This window comes from Ursus arctos, chromosome X (assembly GCF_023065955.2).
Source record: "Ursus arctos isolate Adak ecotype North America chromosome X, UrsArc2.0, whole genome shotgun sequence".
Taxonomy (NCBI): domain Eukaryota; kingdom Metazoa; phylum Chordata; class Mammalia; order Carnivora; family Ursidae; genus Ursus; species Ursus arctos.
Window position 1 is genome coordinate 68,339,025 of NC_079873.1, and position 20,678 is coordinate 68,359,702.

The window sequence follows — 20,678 nt, forward strand, 5'->3', positions numbered from 1 at the left end:
AGATTGGATAAAAAGACATGACTCATCCATTTGCTGTCTACAAGAGACTCATTTTGAACCTAAAGATACATCCAGACTGAAAGTGAAGGGATGGAAAACCATTTCTCATGTGAATGGACCTCAAAAGAAAGCTGGGGTAGCAATGCTCATATCAGACAGATTAGATCTGAAACTAAAGACTGTAGTTAGAGATACAGAAAGACACTATATTATTCTTAAAGGATGTATCCAACAAGTGGATATGACAATTATAAATATCTAAACCCCCAACAGGAGAGCAGCTAGATACACAAGCCAACTCTTAACCAGAATAAAGAGACATATAGATAATAATACATTAATAGTAGGGGACCTCAACACTCCACTCTCAGCAATAGACAGATAACCTAAGCAGAAAATCAACAAAGAAACAAGAGCATTGAATGACATACTGGACCAGATGCACCTCACAGATATATCCAGAACACTACACCCCAGAACAACAGAATACTCATTCCTTCCAAAAGCACATGGAACGTTCTCCAGAATAGGCCATATACTGGGTCACAAAACAGGTCTCAACTGATACCAAAAGACTGACATTTTTCCCTGCATATTCTCAGACCACACTGCTTTGAAACTGGAACTCATTCACACGGAAAAATTTGGAATAAATTCAAACACTTGGGAACTAAGAACCATCCTGCTCAAGAATGATTGGGTAAACCAGGAAATTAAAAATCAGTTTAAACAATTTTTGGAGACCAATGAAAATGAAAACACATCGGTCCAATACCTATGGGACACTGCAAAGGCAGTCATAAGGGGGAAACACATAGCCATCCAAGCCTCACTCAAAAGAATAGAAAAATCTAAAATGCAGTATTTATATTCTCACCTTAAAAAGCTGGAACAGTAACAGAAGAACAGCCCTAACCCACACATGAGAAAGCAGTTGATCAAGATTAGAGAAGAGATCAAAGAATTAGAAACCAGGAGCACAGTAGAGCAGATCAACAGAACTAGAAGCTGGTTCTTTGAAAGAATAAATAAGATCGATAAGCCACTGGCCAGACTTATTCAAAAGAATAGAGAAAGGACCCAAATTAATAAAATTATGAATGAAAGAGGGAGATCACAACCAACACCAATGAAATAGGAAAGATCATTAGAAACTTTTATCAACAGCTTTATGCCAAAAAATTAAACAACCTGGAAGAAATGGGTACCTTCCTGGAAACCTATAAACTACCAAGACTGAAACAGGAAGAAATTGATGATTTAAACAGACCAATTAATTATGAAGAGATTGAAACAGTGATCAAAAACCTTCCCAAAAACAAGAGTCCAGGGCCTGACAGATTCCCCAGGGAATTCTACCAAACAGTCAAAGAAGAAATAATACGTATTCTCCTGAAGCTGTTTCAAAAAATAGAAACTGAAGGATAACTACCAAACTCATTCCATGAGGCCAGTATTACCTTGATTCCCCAAACCAGGCAAAGACCCCATCAAAAAGGAGAATTACAGACCAATATCCCTGATGAATATGGATGCCAAAATTCTCAACAAGATCCTAGCTAATAGGATCCAACAGTACATTAAAAGGATTATCCATGAAGACCAAGTGGGATTCATCCTGGGGATACAAGGGTGGTTCAACATTTACAAATAAATCAGTATGATAGATCATATCAACAAGAAAAGAGTCAAGAACCATATGATCCTCTCAATTGATGCAGAAAATGCATTTTACAAAATACAGCATCCTTTCCTGATTAATACCCTTCAGAGTGTGGGGATAGAGGGTACATTCCTCAATTTCATAAAAACCATCTATGAGAAGCCTACAGCAAATATCATTCTCAATGGGGAAAAGCTGAAAGCCTTTCTCTTAAGATCAGGAATACGACAAGGATTCCCACTCTCACCATTAGTATTCAACATAGTACTAGAAGTCCTTGCAACAGCAATCAGACAACAAAGAGGGATAAAATGTATCCAAATCGGCAAAGAAGAAGTCAAACTGTCTCTCTTCGCAGATGACATGATACTCTATATGGAAAACCCAAAAGACTCCATCCCCAAATTACTAGAACTCATAGAGCAATTCAGTAATGTGGCGGGATACAAAATCAATGCTCAGAAATTAGTTGCATTTCTATACACGAGCAATGAGACTGAAGAAAGAGAAATTAGGGAATCCATTCCATTTACAATAGCACCAAAAATCATACATTCTCTTGGAATTAACTTAACCAGAGATGTAAAGGATCTATATTCTAGAAACTACAAATCACTCTTGAAAGACATTGAGGAAGACACAAAAAGATGGAAAAATATTCCATGCTCATGGATCGGAAGAATAAACATAGTTAAAATATCTATCCTACCCAGAGCAATCTACACTTTCAATGCCATCCTGATCAAAATACCAATGACATTTTTCAAAGAACTGGAACAAACAGCCCTTAAATTTGTGTGGAACCAGAGAAGGTCCCAAATTGCCAAGGAATTGTTGAAAAAGAAAAACAAAGCTGGGGGCATCACGTTGCTGGATTTCAAGCTATACTAAAAAGCTGTGATCACCACGACAGCATGGTACTGGCACAAAAGCAGACACATACTCCAATGGAATAGAATAGAGAACCCAGAAATGTACCCTTGTATCTTTGGGCAACTAATCTTTGACAAAGCAGGGGAAAACATCCAGTGGAAAAAAGACAGTCTCTTCAATAAATGGTGCTGGGAAAATTGGACAGCTACATGCAAAGGAATGAAACTTCACCACTGGATCACACCGTACACAAAGTTAAACTCCAAATGGATGAAAGACCTTGATGTGAGACAGGAATCCATCAAAATCCTAAAGGAGAACATAGGCTGCAACCTCTTTGACATCGGGCGCAGCAACTTTTTTCATGACACATCTTCAAAGACAAGAGAAACAAAAGATAAAATGAACTTGTGGGACTTCATCAAGATAAAAAGCTTCTGCACAGCCAAGGAAACAGTCAGAGAAACTAAGAGGCAGCCCACGGAATAGGAGAAGATATTTGCAAATGACACTACAGATAAAAGATTGGTATCCAAGATGTACAAAGAACTTCTCAAACTCAATACACAAGAAACAAATAAACAAATCATAAAATGGGCAGAAGATATGAACAGACACTTTTCCAATGATGACATACAAATGGCTAACAGACACATTAAAAAATGTTCAAAATCATTAGCCATCAGGGAAATTCAAATCAAAACCACACTAAGATACCACCTTACACCATTTAGAATAGCAAAAATTGACAACGCAGGAAACAACAAATGTTGGAGAGGATGTGGAGAAAGGGTATCCTTCTTCCACTGTTGGTGGGAATGCAAGTTGGTGCAACCACTTTGAAAAACAGTGTGGAGGTCCCTTTAAAAGTTAAAAATGGAGCTACCCTATGATCCAGCAATTGCAGTACTGGGAATTTACCCCAAAGATTCAGACGTAGTGAAGAGAAGGGCCATATGCACCCCAATGTTCATAGCAGCATTGTCCACAATAGCTAAATTGTGGAAGGAGCTGAGATGCCCTTCAGCAGGTGACTGGATTAAGAAGATGTGGTCCATATTTACAATGGAATATTACTCAGCCATCAGAAAGAATGATTTCCCAACATTTGCAGCATCATGGACGGGACTGGAGGAGATTATGCTAAGTGAAATAAGTCAAGCAGAGAAAGACAATTATCATATGGTTTCACTCATTTATGGAACATAAGAACTAGGAAGATCGGTAGAAGAAGGAAGGGAAGAATGAAGGGGGGAGTAAACAGAAGGGGGAATGAACCACGAGAGACTGTGGACCCTGGGAAACAAACTGAGGGCTTCAGAGGGGAGGGGGCTGGGGGATTGGGATAGGCCAGTGATGGATATTAAGGAGAGCACATATTGCATGGTGCACTGGGTGTTATACGCAAATAATGAATCATGGAACATTGCATCAAAAACTAGAAGTGTACTGTATGGTGACTAATATAACAAAATAAAAATTATTTTAAAAAAAGGAAAATGTAAGTGCTCTTTTATGATTAGAGATGTTGATTCTTGGAAACCTAATATAAAGGGGGTATGCAATAGAGATATAAAGGACTTTAACCTGTAATTTAACTTTGACAAAGTTTGTAATTTTTACTAATACCTCATTATTGAGAAAGACATACAGTTATGGTGTTGGCTTGAAACCAGTTTGAGAGGGTTTGACACCTTCCTTTCTTATTTTCGATTTATGTAAGTGGATTCTTCAAATATGTGATATGGAGGAGGGCACCAATGCAGTCTTTTGAGGATGGTATTAATCACTTCTATCACACTACGTCTTGTATAGATGCTAAGACTTCTCAAACTATTAAAATTATTAATATTACTGCTTTGATATGATGAATGAGCCTGTAGGTGAGATGGTATCTCATGTTATGTATACATCTGGATAATTGGAATAGCATCAAGGTATTCTTGATTAGCCGAGAAAGTGTTGTGGGAAGAAGGTTATATTAACCTCAACAAACATAATTGTGAAGTGAATTTTTGCTCAGGTAGAATCGAGTGTGCAGCCTGAAAATAGTAGGAATCAATGAATGAAACCTCTAACGATAGCGAATACTCCTTCTATTGATAAGACACAGTGGAAATGTGCTACTATGTATAATGTGTGTCATGGAGGACAATATCTAAGGATGAATTAGCCAATACAATTCCTGTTAGACCCACCACTGTGAATAAAAAGAAAACACCCAGGGCTCATTGTATGGCTGGTGATCATTTGATGTTACCTCCATGAAAGATTGTTAGTCAACTAAATACTTTTATTCCTGTTGGGATAGCAATAATTACGGTGGCTGATGTAAGGTATGCTATGTGTCAATATCCATGCCTACAGTAAATATATGGTGAGCTCATGCAATGAAACCTAGGATGATGAATATTATGGCTCAAACTATTACTATGTATGTACAGGGTTCTTTTTTTTCTCCTGAATAATAGGTCACGATATGTGAATCATTCCAAAACCAGGTTAAAAGTAGGATATACATTTCAGGGTGTCTGAAGAATCAATATAGATGCTGTTATAGAATGTGTCTCCTCCTCCTGCGGGGTCAAAGAATGAGGTATTTAGGTTGTGGTCTGTTAGTAACATAGCAATTCCAACTGCGAAAACTGGAAGGACACAAGTAGAAGAACAGCTGTAATTAGGACAGATCAAATGAATAAAGGTGTTTGGTATTGATATATAGCAGATGGCTTCATGTTGATATAGTAATGAAGTTGATAGCCCCTAAAATTGAGGATGCACCTGCTAAATGAAGGGAAAAATTAGTTAGATCTATTGCTCCTGTGTGTGCTAGATTGCCAGCTAGAGGAGGTTATACAGGCCGACCAGTTCCTGTGTCTGCTTCAACTATGGATGTTGTAAGAGTAGAAATGATGGTGGTAATAGGCAGAAGCTTATATTATTTATTCAGAGAAATGCTATATCAGGTGCTCTAATGATTAGTGGTACTAGTCAGTTTCCAAACCCTCCAATAATAATATACATTAGTGTAAAGAAAATTATTATGAATGTGTGTGGGCAGTGACAATTACATTAGGAATGTTGTCATCATCCAGTAAAGCTCCAGATTGACCTAGTTTGGCATGCATTAGAAGGCTTAGGGTGGTTCCCACTATTCCAGCTCATGCACCAAATAGAAGGTACAGGGTGCCAATATCTTCACGATTTGTGAAAAATAATCAGTGGTTTATGAACATAGGTAAAATGGCTGAGGAAAACATTAGACTGTAACTCTAAAAACAAAGGTTAAGCCCTCTTTTTGCCAAGCTCTGTAGTGAATAATTATATTGAATTGCAAATTCAAAGAAGCAGCTTCAATTCTGCCAGTGTTTCTCCTTCCTTTTTTCCCCTAGACTGCAGAAGTAGATTGAAGCCAGTTCATTAGACTTTTTAGCTGTTAACTAAAATTTCATAGGGGTAGAAACCCACCAATCTAGTAAGGATTTAACTTAATTAAAGTGTTTGATTTGTATTCAGTTGATGTAGATAGAGTCTTGCAATCCTTTATCTTTTTCAAGAATTAAGTGAATTACTCTTGCTCAGGGTTTTGAAGGCTCTTGGTCTTTTTAACCTAACTTCCTAGTCCAGATTGATAGTATTGGTGTAAGTGGGAGTGTTATTGCTGAGGTTATGATTAATGTTTATAAATAAATTAGTTGCTTTATGTTTTCAAACTATCATTTTATTTTTATGTCTTATTGAGGGGAATATGGTTAATAATGTAGAATGAGCTAATCATGCAGAACTATAAGTTGAGTAGTGCTATAATTGCTATTAGTGTTGGTATAATAATGAAATCATTTTTTTAGTTTCTTCTTTTTTCTTCAAGTTTTTATTTAATCTCCAGTTAGTTAACACACAATATAAAATTAGTTTCAGGAGTAGAATTTGGTGATACAATACTGATGTACAAAACTTGGTGCTCATCGCAACAAGTGCCCTCCTTAATCCCCATCACCTATTTAATCCATCCCACTCCGAACCCCATCCACTTCTTCTCCATCAGTTTGTTCTCTATAGTGAAGTGTCTGTTTCTTGGTTCGCTTCTCCTCCTCCCCTGTGTTCATTTGTTTTGTTTCTTATATGCCATATATGAGTGAAATCATATGGTGTATGTCTTTCTCTGGCTGACTTATTTCACATAGCATAATATTCTCTAGCTTCATTCATGTCATCACAAATGGAAAGCCCAAATACCTGTCAACTGATGAATGAATAAAGAAGATGTGAGATATATATATATATATATATATATATATATATATATATATATATATATATATATATAATGTGTATGGAATATACGGAATGGAATATATGAAATATGGTGTGCGAGCCAATAAAAAAGAATCAAACCTTATAGTACATCATTAGTTTCAGATGTAGTGTTCAGTAATTTATCAGTTGTGTATAACACCCATTGCTCATCACATCATGTGCCCTCCTTAATGCCCATCACCTAGTTATCCCATCCCTCCAACCACCTCCCCTCCAGTAACCCTCAGTTTGTTCTCTATAGTTAAGAGTCTCTTATGGTTTGCTTCCCTCTCTGTTTTTATCTTATTTTATTTTTCCTCCCCTTCCCCTATATTCACCTGTTTTGTTTGTTAAATTCTGCCTACAAGTGAAATCATATATTTGTCTTTCTCTGACTGACTTACTCACTTAGCATAATACACTCTAGCTCCATTCATGTTGTTGCAAATGGCAAGATTTCATTCTTTTTGATCTCCACGTAATATTCCATTGTATATATATATATACCACATCTTCTTTATCCATTTATTAGTCAGTGGACATTTGGGCTCTTCCCATAATTTCACTATTGTTGATAATGCTGCCATAAACATTGGGGAGCATGTGCTCCTTCAAATCAGTATTTTTGTATCCTTTGGGTAAGTACCTAGTAGTGCAATTGCTGGGTCATAATGTAGTTCTATTTTTAACTTTTTGAGGAACCCCATACTGTTTTGGCTGCACCACTTCACTTTCCACCAACAGTGCAAGAGGGTTCCCCTTTCTCTGCATTCCCAAGAACAGCTGTTATTTCCTGAGTTATCAATTTTAGCCATTCTGACAGGTGTGAGGGAGTATCTCATTGTGGTTTTGATTCATATTTCCCTGATGATGAGTGATGTTGAATATCTTTTCATGTGTCTTAGTTATTTGTATGTCTTCTTTGGAAAAATGTCTATTCATATCTTCTGCCCGTTTCATTTTTTAATATTTTATTTATTTAGAGAGAGAGAGCATGAGTGGGGGGAAGGGCAGAGGGTGAGGGAGAGACAGAATTTCAAGCAGACTCTGAGCTGAGTGAAGAGCCTGACACAGGGCTCCATCTCATGACCCTGAGATCATGCTGAGCCGAAGTCAAGAGACAGATGTTTAACTGACTGAGCCACCCAGGCATCCCTCTTCTACCCATTTCTTAACTGGATTCTTTGATTTTTGGGTGTTGGGTTTGAGAAGTTCTTTACAGATTTTGGATACTAACCTTTTATCTGATATATCGTTTGCAAATATCTTCTTCCATTCTGTTGGTTATATTTTAGTTTTGTTGATTGTTTCTTTGCTGTGAGGAAGCTTTTTATCTTGATGAGTTCCTAATAGTTCATTGTTACTTCTGTTTCCCTTGCCTCCGGAGATGTGTCTAGTAAGAAGTTACTGTGGCCAAGATCAAAGAGGTTGCTGCCTGTTTTCTGCTCTAGGATTTTGATAGTTTCCTGTCTTGTATCAGGTCTTTCATCCATTTTGAATTTATTTTTGTGTATGGTGTAGGAAAGTGGTCCAGTTTCATTCTTCTGCATGTGGCTGTGCAATACTCCCAACACCATTTGTTGAAGTGACTGTCTTTTTTCCTTTGGATATTTTTTCCTGCTTTGTCAAAGATTAGTTGGATATACAGTTGTGAGTCTGTTGTCAGGTTCTCTATTCTGTTCCATTAATCTATGTGTCTGTTCTTGTGCCAGTACCATACTATCTTGATGATTACAGCTGTGTAATATGGCTTGAAGTATGGCTGCCCACTTTGCCTCTCTTTTTCAACATTGCTTTGGCTTTTCAGGGTCTTTCCTGGTTGATACAAATTTTATAATTGTTCAAGCTCTGTGAAAAATGCTGGTGTTGTTTTGATAGGGATTGCATTGAATGTATAGATTTCTTTGGTAGTATAGACATTTTAACAATACTTGTTCTTCCAATTCATGAGCTGGAATGTTTTTCCATTTCTTTGTATCTTCTTCAATTTTTTTTTCATAAGTGTTCTATAATTCACTGTGCAGATCTTTTACCTCTTTGGTTAGGTTTATTTCTAGGTATCTTACAGTTTTTGGTGATATTGTAAATGGGATTGATTCCTTGATTTCTCTTTCTGCTGCTTCATTATTGGTGTATAGAAATGCAACAGATTTCTGTACATTGATTTTCTATCCTGTGAGTTTGCTGAATACATGTATCATTTCTAGCAATTTTTTGGTAGAGTCTTTTGGGTTTTCTACATACAGTAATACCTCATCTGCAAATAGTGAATGTTTGACCCCTTCTTGTCAATTTGAATGTCTTCTAATTTTTGTTGTTGTCTGATTTCTGAGGCTAGGAATTCCAGTACTATGTTAAACAACAGTGGTGAGAGTGGTCATGTTCCTGACCTTAGAGTGTAAACTCTCAGGTTTTCCCCATTGAGGATATTAGCCATAGGTCTTTTATATATGGCCTTTATGATGTTGAGGTATGTTCTTACTATCCCCACACAGCAGAGAGTTTTTATCAAGAAAGGATGCTGTATTTTGTCAAATGCCTTTTCTGCATCTATTGAGAAGATCATATGATTCTTCTCCTTTCTTTTATTAATGTTGTGTGTCACATTGATTGATTTGGAGGTGTTGGACCATGCTTGCAGCCCAGGAATAAATCCCACTTGATTGTGGTGAATAATTCTATTAATGTACTGTTGGATTTGATTAGCTGGTATCTTGTTGAGAATTTTTGCAAATGCGTTCATCAGGAATATTGGCCTATAACTCTCCTTTTTAGTGGGGTCTTCCTCTTGTTTGGATTCAAGGTCATGCTGATCTCGTAGAATACATTTGGAAGTTTTCCTTCCATTTCTACTTTTTGGAACAGTTTCAGAAGAATGGTTATTAATTATTTGAATGTTTGGTAGAATTCCCCTGGGAAGCCATCCAGCCTTGGACTCTTGTTTGTTGGAAGATTTTTGATTACTGATTCGATTTTTTTTTTTTTTTTGCTGGTTATGGGTCTGTTCAAGTATTCTATTTTTTCCTATTTCAGTTTTGGTAGTTTATGTTTTTAGGAATTTATTCATTTCTTCCAGATTGCCCAATTTGTTGGCATACAATAGCTCATAATATTCTCTTATTACTGTTTGTATTTCTGTAGTGTTGTTTGTTATTTTTCCTCTTTCTTTCATGATTGTATTTATTTGGGTCATTTCTCTTTACTCTTTGATAAGTCTGGCTAGGTGTTTATCAATTTTGTTCATTCTTTCAAAGAATCAGGTCCAAGTTATGTTCATTTGTTCTTTTTTTATTTCTATATCATTTATTTCTGCTCTAATCTTAATTATTTCCCTTCCTCTGCTGGCTTTAGACTTTATTTGCTGTTCTTTTTCCAGCTCCTTTAGATGTAATGTTAGGTTGTATATTTGAGATGTTTCTTGCTTCTTAAGGAAGGCTGTATTGCTTTATCCTTCCCTCTTTTGACCACCTTTACCACATCCCAAAGGTTTTGGACTCTCATGTTTTCAATTTCATTTGCTTCCATGTATTTTTTTTATTTCTTCTTTAAGAATTAATTAGCCAGAGGTGTGAGACTGGGTGTCACATGCAACAAAGGCTGGGCACAACTGGCCCCAGTGCATGATGTTGGCTGGGGCACACAACTGGGTGCAGCATGGTGGCTGGGCGTGGGCACAGTGGCAACTGTACACGCGGTGGCTGAGCAGGGTGTATGCACTAACTAAATTTGCCCTGAGCTCAGTGGGGAGGCTAGCAGGCTTGGAGTGGGTGAGTCCTCAGGAGAACTCCTGGGCATGGCACACTGATGGCAGTTTAGGTAGCAAGTGTCTGTGCAGCAGCACCTCCCACAGTGTCTCTGTTTCGGCTGGGGGGGGCATGGGGGGGGAATCGTGCCTGCCAGCTCCCTTGTTTTTGGTGAAGTTCCCCAACACACTCTGAAATCGGTATGAACAGATCTGTCTCCTGTTTGCCCCCTAATGTTGTGTGAACTCCCTTTTTTATGTTGCTTCTTTGTGTAGGCTGCTGTCTAAGCATAGCAGCCCAGCTAACACTCACCCTCCTGGCTCCACCAGTGTGGAGTCACTTGACTTTTAAAGCTCCAGACTCCAAGTCCCGTTGTTTATATAAACTCATGGAATTCAGCCCCTGTGGGTTTCAAAGTCAAACTATTATGGAGATTGGTTTTCCCCATGTGAGCTTTCTGGAGCAAGGGCCCTGTTTTTCTGCCCTCTCTATGCACACAGCTTCATTCCTCCTGTGGGTAGCCTCCCTCCATCTTTCTGACCTTCCTAAACTTTCAGAGGCATCTTCTTCCCTAGATTCAATTGTGGAGTTTGTTCTGTTAGACTTCAGATCAGTCTCCAGTTTATTGACTTGGATGTGGATGATATCTAGTTGTAAACATATGACAGGGAGAGCTCAGGGTCCTCCTACTCTACCATCTTTCCCCAGACTACAGAACTGGAAACTTTAAAGATGTAGTTTTAGGACTTTTTTTTTTAATCCAGAAATAGACTGAATTTGACAGACATGGAGCCAATGAGGCATTTCTCAGGGGCCTGGCTTGAATGAGGGAATGAGACACTAAGAGTAGCACTCTTCTAGCAGATGTATGGGAAGACGAGTAGCTTTAATCTACCTCTTCTCATTCCACCTACCATTACTTGGTAGTCTTTATAAAGGAGAGAAAGGAAAGCTGGAGAATCATAAAGCTCTTCCAGGCATCTTCCATGCTCATTATTTCACTGGTAAATGGTGCCGTTGTTTTAGAAAATATTGCTAAATTTTCTGTCCTAATTTCTAAAATAATACATGTTTATTGTAGAAAACTGAAAAAACATAAGAAAGAAAAAATAGCATAAATCATCCATAAGTCCACTTCCTAAAGACAAATGTCATTCCATTCTTTTTATGCATATGCATAGAGACTTAAAAACAAATAATATCATCTGAACATGTTGCCTTGTTATCCTTTTCAACTAGCCATATTTCAAAAATATTTCATTGCCAATACATATTACATTTCAAGATTTTAATAGTCATGTAATAAAATTGTACCATACTTTAATCAACAGATCTTTTATTGTTAAACATTTACTTTGATATTATAAACACAGCTTTGATAAATATCCTGTAAAAAAAGTCTTCATGCTTTTCCTAATTATGTTTTTAGATTAAATAACTGAAATTTAATAAGGTATATGTTATTTTGTGAAAAATATTTTTTATTTGCCTTTGGGAAATACACAAAACTGCACATCTACCATCAGTGTATGTGTGTGCCCACCTGACTTTAACTTTACCAAGGGAAAGAAACATAGATTTTGTCTTTTGAAGAGACCATACAGATTGATTGAATTGGATGCTACTCAGTCAGGTATAAATACTATCTACTATTTGTTGAATGTGTTTTATATAAAGCATATCTCTTCACCTAGTTTTTTTATAATCGTAAGGGAAAAGAGAAGACAAACTAATGAAATACCAATATGCACAGATGTGTAGAGAAAAACATATATATCAAACTATGCTAATCATATGTTCACTAGGAGAAATGAACCAAAATGAACTACAGGGAAAGCTTCCTTCATGAGAGACCATCATTATTATCATCATCTTTACCTAAGTAACCACCAGGCACATGCTGCTGAATTGTTTCATTTGCTCTACTTAATGAAGAAGGAAACAACTCTTAATTTTTCCTCATCATGGAAGTCACTGTTTTTAAGGTACTGCTGTAAGAACTTATTTCTAAAGATAGTATTTATCTAGCTTATTGTCTAGTGTCTTATCTGTAGCATGGCTTTATTAACTTCTAAAAATCACTGCAAAGTCAATTACTTTGAAAGAGGTCAAATGATTCATTTCAGCACTGACACACAGATTAAAAGCACAAATATAATCAAATGTTGTGCTTAGTCAGTGAGAGTTTGAAAGAAATCTATCCAAAAAAATAAAATTCAACCTCACAGATGGATGAAAGATGTTTTATTTTTAATTAATGTTTCTGTTTGGTTTGAAAAAGGAAGCTGACTGGAGGCTATTTTGGAATGATTCATGTTTGTGACAGTGACATGGATTAAGTAGAATGATTGCCCATAAGGATATTGAAACTGAACATTGAGAAATTATATTGACTCAGATACTATTGAAGATAACACCAGAGGTCATTTGATTTCTTTCATATGTCTAAACATTTTCTCATTTTCCTAAATTTTGAACTAAGACAAAATATTTCTTCAATATTCAGAATAGCTCCTGAAACACCAAAATTTTTAAAATTGGTATATTCTTTTACTAGCCAAAAGATTATCACATAACTTCCATAAGAAATAACAAGTAAATCTTTTAGTAAGGAATCAGCTGGAATACGATTCTTTGGAGTGAGTTCCTAAATTTAAGAACTGGCTTTGTCCCAGAAAACACTTCATGGAACACTACATCAAAAGCTAATGATGTACTGTATGGTGACTAACATATCATAATTTAAAAAAAAGAAAGAAAACACTTCATTAGAAATTTATTTCCAACTAGTATGTTCTACCACATTAGGGGAGATTTCCAGAGAAAATATTAGTAATTAGCTGATAATGTGCCACACCCAAGCATGTTCTCAGCTGTTTTTTTCTAGGTTCCTTCAAACAGTCACACATCAGGCATTTATCTCAGATAGGTATAATCATAATCACATATTTTATGAAAGGTCATGCCAAGTCTCTCTTTTTAAAGATTATCAGATCTTGTGGCGCCTAGGTGGTTCAGTCAGTTAAGCGTCTGCCTTCAGCTCAAGTCATGATCCTGGGGTCCTGGGATCAAGCCCTGCAACAGGCTCCCTGCTCATTGGGGAGTTGCTTCTTCCTCTGCCCCTCCCTCTCTCCCTGCTCTCTCTCTCTCTCTTTCTCTCAGATAAATAACTAAAATCTTTAAAAAAATAAAGATTATCAGATCTCAAGGCTCAGCAAAAATGTTTTTGAAAGCAGAGCCTTAGATGGGAGGAGGCAAAGCTGGGTCTCTAGTTAAATAGTGCAGTTGGCTCTCAAATATACGGAAGAGAAATAATGATGCAGATTTCAAAAATAGAAGATAATCAAAGCTTAATTAATTGAATAACTTAGCATAAGAGAATTTTATGAAATTGGTGAGAAGGGTAAACTTCAGCTGATTGAAAGCAGACTCTTGTATCTGAGACCAAAAGCTGATGGAATTCAGGAAAGAATTAGTTGTATGTATATGTGCATGTATGCATTATTAGAAGGTTTAAGATGCAATGGTTTGGGTTTTCATTGGTGGCCTGGGGCCAGATGGCATACAACTGCCTGCTACCTAGTTTTGGGACCACTTTCTCACTATGTACTCCTTCATGCTCCCACCATTAATCCTTAGGACACATTCATTAATCCTACATTTTTGTTTGATTAGGACTCCTTTGTAGATAAATCAAGTGCAAGATAAGTAAAATCATTTGCAGCTACAGGACATTATTCATCGCTTTAGAATTTGGAGAGGGGCATTATACGGAGAGGAAATGCTAGTGTTACTGCTATGGAAATTACGTGCCTAGGAAGTAACTTCTGGTTTTCCCTCAATTCCTATAAAATTTTACCTTCACTGTTCCCAAATCCATTATTTTGAGTTCTGAAATGTCTAATACTTCAATTATTTTTGATTCTTAACTCATCAAAGAACTGTTCCTTCTAGTGTCCATTCATCAACTATAAGATTTTCTTTAATGAAGTATAGTTGACATACAAAGTTATATTAGTTTCAGGTGTAAAACATAGCAATTTCACAACTCTGTAGATTACACAGTGCTCACCATGATAAGTGTAGTTATTACCTGTCACCATGCAGTTATTACAACATGATTGACTATATTTACTACGACATACTTTCCATCCCCATGAATTTATTTTATAACTGGAAGTTTGTATCTCTGAATTTCCTCCACCTATTTTGCCTCTCCCCCCACCTCCCTCTCTTCTGGCAACCACCAGTTTCTTCTCTGTATTTATTAGTCTGTTGTTTTTGTTGTTGTTGTTCACTTCACCTCACACAGTCAGAAAGGCTAGTATCAAAAAGACAAGAAATAACAAGTGTTGGCAAGGATGTGGAGAAAAGGAAACCCTTGGGCACTGTTAGTGGGAATGTAAATTGGTGCAGCGACTATGGAAAACAGTATGGGGTTTCTTCAAAAAAAAATAAAAATTGAATTATCATATCATCCAGTAATTCCACTGCTGGGTATTTACTCAAAGAAAATGAAAACACTAATTTGAGGGGTCCCTGGGTGGCTCTGCCAGTTGAGCATCTGACTCCTGGTTTCCACTCAGGGCATGATATTTGGGTCATGAGGAGGTCCCGTATCAGGCTCTGCATTCAGCATGGAGTCTGCTGGAGATTCTTTCTCTCCCTCTTCTTCTGTCCCTCCCCCCACTCATGCTCTCTAAATCAATCAATCAAATCTTTTTAAAAATAGCAAATTTGAAAAGATATATGCACCCCTATGTTTATTTCGATATTATTACAATAGCCAAGATATGGAAGCATCCCAAGTGTCCATTGATAGATGAATAAAGAAAATGTATATAATAATGAATATATATGTGTGTGTATAATATATATATATATGTATATATATAATGAAATATTATGCACCATTAAAAAAGAATGAAATTTTCCCATTTGTGACAACATCGATGGACATGGGGGTATTATGCTAAGTGAAATAAGTCAGAGAAAGACAAACACCATATGATTTCTCTTATATATGGAATTGAAAAACATCAACTGTAAGATCTTTATCTCTATCATGTCTCAGTTTTTTTCTCACTTGCTTTTGAGACTACTTTTGCTATTTTATTGGATTTATTTCATATAATCTTGGTGTCTCACTTTTTACTTTGGTGACTTTCCTCCACTCCAAAGTTTTCCTTTCCTGTAAACATAGTATATTTTTATTTACAGTGTAAATCAAAACAAATCAAGTTTGTCTAATGTGTTTGTGTGATTAGATAACATTAGCTCTGGTCTATCTTGATTGTAAATAAAAGCAAGAGATGATGACACTGTCTACAAAAACTGCTCTTATCTCAAGAACATTCTCATTTAGAATCTATTTTTGACCATATAATTGCCAGTGACATATTCATTTATCTTGCCCAGTGAGAAACAAGATGCAACAGAAAGAAAACTTGGGGGGGGGGATTGTCAATACCAAAATCCAGACTATATCTTTTAAGTAAAGATGTGAAGCTTACGATAGAGGAGACAGTATCAAGATATCAGTGAGCCCCCTTTTGCAGGATTTCAACTCAGACAAATTAAACAGAGTTTACTGATTGGTTTGCTGAACCAGTCAGTAATCTTGACCAAATCGTGAAAATCTGTAAAGATGCCAAAAGACTGTAAAGTTGGATTCTGGAAACTATTGACAGGTAGATTTAACCATGATCCTTAAAAAATTAAAGAATATAATATTGTGGATGATTTATGCATACTTAGAAGAGATCAAGTGGGGAGACAGCAAAGGTCAATTGGTAACAAGTCATATCAAATGAGTCTCATTTCTTTTCTTGATGAGGTTACTATTTAGGTAGAAAAGGGAGTGCCCCAGATATTGTATATCTTATTCCCAACAAGTTCAGACAAAGTGTTTCATAATGTCTTGTTAATAATAGGAGAAAATGAAAGCTGAATAATAGTCAGGTGGATTGAACAACTGAACCCAAACACTGTTGACTTTTGTTATTCTGGAAAGAGTTATTGAATGTTGTGCTACAGAACTCTGTCTGCAACCCTGTTCTCTTTATAATTTGTATCATTTGAATGAAGATGCAGAAGGCAAGTTTATCACACATGTAAAAGAACAAAGCTGGGAAGAGTAGTTAACATTCTGAATGATAAACTCGGTGTTTTAAAAGATGTTAAATGTTTGTTGAGATCAAAATAAAATTTTATGAAAATTCTAGAAAAATGCACCCCCATCCAGAAAAAAAGAAGATAAATAAAAACAATATAAAACTGTTAAGAAGAAATGTAATGGGTCCAATTGTAAAGTTCTGTTTAGAAAATCAGAAAACTGGGAAAGAAACTTCACAGCAATTCATGGAGAAAAAATATGGAATTTTATCAATCACAAGCATCTCTTGAACCAACTAATACAACAAAATGAAACAAAACAAAAAAGCAAACACGATCTTAAGTGGCACTAGGAGGAGCCTACTGTCAGATTTGTAAAATCAGGGTAATAATAATAAGACTTTTTTCATAGGGCTTTTGCAAGGATTAGATGAGAAAATCCTTCTAAAACATTTAGCACTGGGCTAAGTACAAACATTCAATACCCTAGTTATTTTTATTCTTAACAAGAAATATATAGTCCTGCTTTACTTGTGCCAAATCATAGCTGGAAGAGTATGTCCATGTGAAGGATACTGAGATGGGTATAAATATGAGGACTGGAGAAAACTTGCAGTGGGGAAGATAAGGTAATGGTAATCTTCCAAAATATTAAGGGTTAGTAAAGAAGAATTAGATTTACTCTTCATGACTCCAAGCATTACCAATAGGAGAAATAGATAGGTGGAAGCCACAAGACTCATTTTACTTCTGTTAAGACAAATTTTCTAATAATCAGAGCTATTCAAAGTTCGAATGGATTACTCAGGTAGTGATAAGTTTCTTGTCATTTGACGTATTCAGGTAAAGTCTGGTTGACCACTTGGCAGGAAATTCTGTAGTACGGATTCTTGCATGTGGTGTATTTATTCATTCATCCATTTATTAAGTCTGTCATGAAACAAATAGTTAAGGAATCCATACTATGGGTCAGCATTCTGATAAGCTCTAGTGGGCATCTAAGTTTCTTCCCAAGTCAATAGTTACAAGACTTAGAAGAAACAAGTTATCTTAAGCTTACACCTAAGCTCCATGCAGGGACTATTCTTCCTAGAGCTTATGTTTTCTCTCTGTCCCCAGAAGTCCCTAACATCATTTATTGCAAAAATAAATACCTACTATCCTACTCCATGGTGTGCACTAGAAACCAATGCCTCATGAATCACATAAAGTTGAAGGCTTTGCCACTTCCGCAGTGTGACTTTTTTTTTCCAACTCAGCTGAGCCAGAGGGGCTGTCCATAGTTTCCAATTCAGGTTTTGCTGCTGCTGTGTAATGCTTCATGTTGAAATGGCATTTTTTTTCAATGTAGACATTTTTAGAAATGCTGTGAGGAGATTTCAGTGTAACAAATGTACCAGAATAGCTATGCCTAGCCTTCTGGGTAAAATCCTTCCTTGAAACAAAGTTAGAACAAAGAAATTCACTTCCTGTAAAAGGAGAGCTAGCTGGGAAACCATATAAACAATATTCACACTCTGTTCCAGATGAGATACTCTCCCTGATGCTGTCAGCAACGTTTGTTGCCAAATCCACTAACTTCTTTAACCTGACTTTGAGTGGTTAAACAATATAATCTTCCATGCTATATCTCACCAGCCTCTGCTAGCCAAGAAAAGCATGCCTCTTTCACAATTATATCGCAAAAGCATCTTGCTATACTAGAACAGGGAAGCATTTAAATTAACAAATTACTTGTGTAAGACTCCCTAGCCAACAAAACAAAACAAAACAAACTCCCTCAAAGCCCCAAACACACAACAGAATAACAAGGCACTGGGCGATCTGTAGGAACGGGTTGAACACACTACAAAATGCCTTAGTAGCAACAGGATAGCACAGTGATGAGAAGACTGTGACAAAAATTGTGAAATGGAAGTATAAAAAATAATCAGACAGACTTCTTATTCCGAAGAAGAGAGATGGAAATAATTTAAATGTTGGTGTATGTTCTTTTTTAAAGGGAAGAAGGTAAGAAATTTAACAGCATGAAACAAAATGAAGTGGCTTAACACTGTTCCTTATTATGTCTCTTGCATGGACAGAATGATGACATCACTCAATTCCAGGAGGAACATTAGGATGATATAAGGAGCTGTCTTTGGTGGGAGAGTGGCATGACTGACATAACTTTGCCTCTTTGAATGAATGATAGACAAAAAGGAAGTATAATCAGTCACAACTAGATAGAGATTCATGGCCAAAAAAGATAAGGAAAGTTAATAGTTAAAATGTCATAAAATGGCACATAAAATGAAAATTAGCAATGTATGTTTTTCCTCCACAGAAACTGCAGAAAATACGTTATGGGTTTTAAATGTTTATTGATAAGATTTTTTAAATGGGTATTTTTTAAATTATTTAGTTGATAAAGAGAGAGAGAGAGAGAATGACAGCATGAGTGGGGGGAGGGGCAGAGGGAAAGAATCTTCAAGCAGAGTCCCTGCTGAGTGTGGAGCCCAATGGGGAGGGGGGGGCATAATCTCACAACCCATGAGATCATGACCTGAGCCAAAATCAATAGGTGGACACTTAACTGCCTGAGCCACCCAGGCACCTTCAAAATGGGTGTTGTAAAACATCAAAGAATATTTTAATACTTAAAAATGAGTAAAATATTTGCACAAATAATTTACAAAAATACAAATAGTGAATATTTGAATAAAAATCATTTTCATTAGAATCAGGGGTGAAAATTAAAACAAAAATAAAATATTGGTTTTCACCTATCAATTTAATAAAAAGGAAAAAGAATGCTAGCACCTAGTATTGGTGATTTTGTTCTTAAGTGGGCACTGTAATATACTGCTGGTGTATACAATTTATGGAGAGAAAACTAAAAGAGAATACAGCTGTATATTAGCTGTGGTTTATCTGGGTGGTAGAAATATGTGATACCCATTTTCCTCTCTATATTTTCTGTATGTCCCAAATGTTTTGTTATAATGATAATACTTTATAATTTCATACAAAGATATTATTTCAGAAGTTTTAAAACATTAATTCTATAAATAAGGAATATCTTCTGAATTTAAGAATATATTGCAGTCCCTTTTCCCAGATTCTCTAGATACAAAAATTTGAGTATTTTACAGTGCCTTCTATTGTTTTATATATTAAGGCTCATTTACCCAATTAGATTGGAAAATTCCTGAGGGTAGGGATGTTGTCTCTGTATCATTCAAATACTCAGATCAATGTCTAGCATAAATGGACACTCAATCAATGCCAGTTAGTTGTATTTTCAAAAAACAACTTCACCTTCTTTTTCCTGAAACATATTTCCCACCACTCCCCACCATGGATCAGCCAATATTGTCAGTGTTACTATTTTTTTAAAGATTTTATTTTATTTATTTGACACAGAGAGAGAGACAGCCAGTGAGAGAGGGAACACAAGCAGGGGGAGTGGTGGGAGAGGAAGAAGCAGGCTCCCAGCAGAGGAGCCTGATGTGGGGCTCGATCCCAGAATACCGGGATCATGCCCTGAGCCGAAGGCAGACGCTTAATGACTGAGCCACCCAGGTGCCCCTGTCAGTGTTACTATTATTATCTTAGCCACTAAGACTTGTTTTGTACTTTCAATTTTTACTTACATTCCATTTAGTTAACAAACGGTGTGATATTAGTTTCAGGTGTAGAATTTAGTGATTCATCACTTACATACAATACCCAGTGCTCATCACAGGTGCCCTCCTTAATACCCATCACACATTTAACCCATCCCCCTGCCAACCTCTCCTCCAGCAACCCTCAGTTTGTTCTCTATAATTGAGTCTGTTTTATGGTTTACCTCTCTCTTTTTTCCCCTTATGTCCATTTGTTTTGTTTCTTAAATTCCACATATGAGTTAAATCATATGGTATTTGTCTTTATCTGATTGACTTATTTCCCTTAGCATAATACTCTCTAGTTCCATCTACATCATTGCAAATGGTGAGATTTCATTC

The 20,678-nt window shown here is 36.4% G+C and overlaps 1 pseudogene; it reads right to left on the minus strand.

The window, feature by feature from the left end:
* Positions 1 to 4,239: 4,239 nt before the first annotated feature.
* On the minus strand, positions 4,240 to 5,772 carry LOC113242167 (cytochrome c oxidase subunit 1-like; annotated as a pseudogene).
* Between the last annotated feature and the right edge of the window lie 14,906 nt (positions 5,773 to 20,678).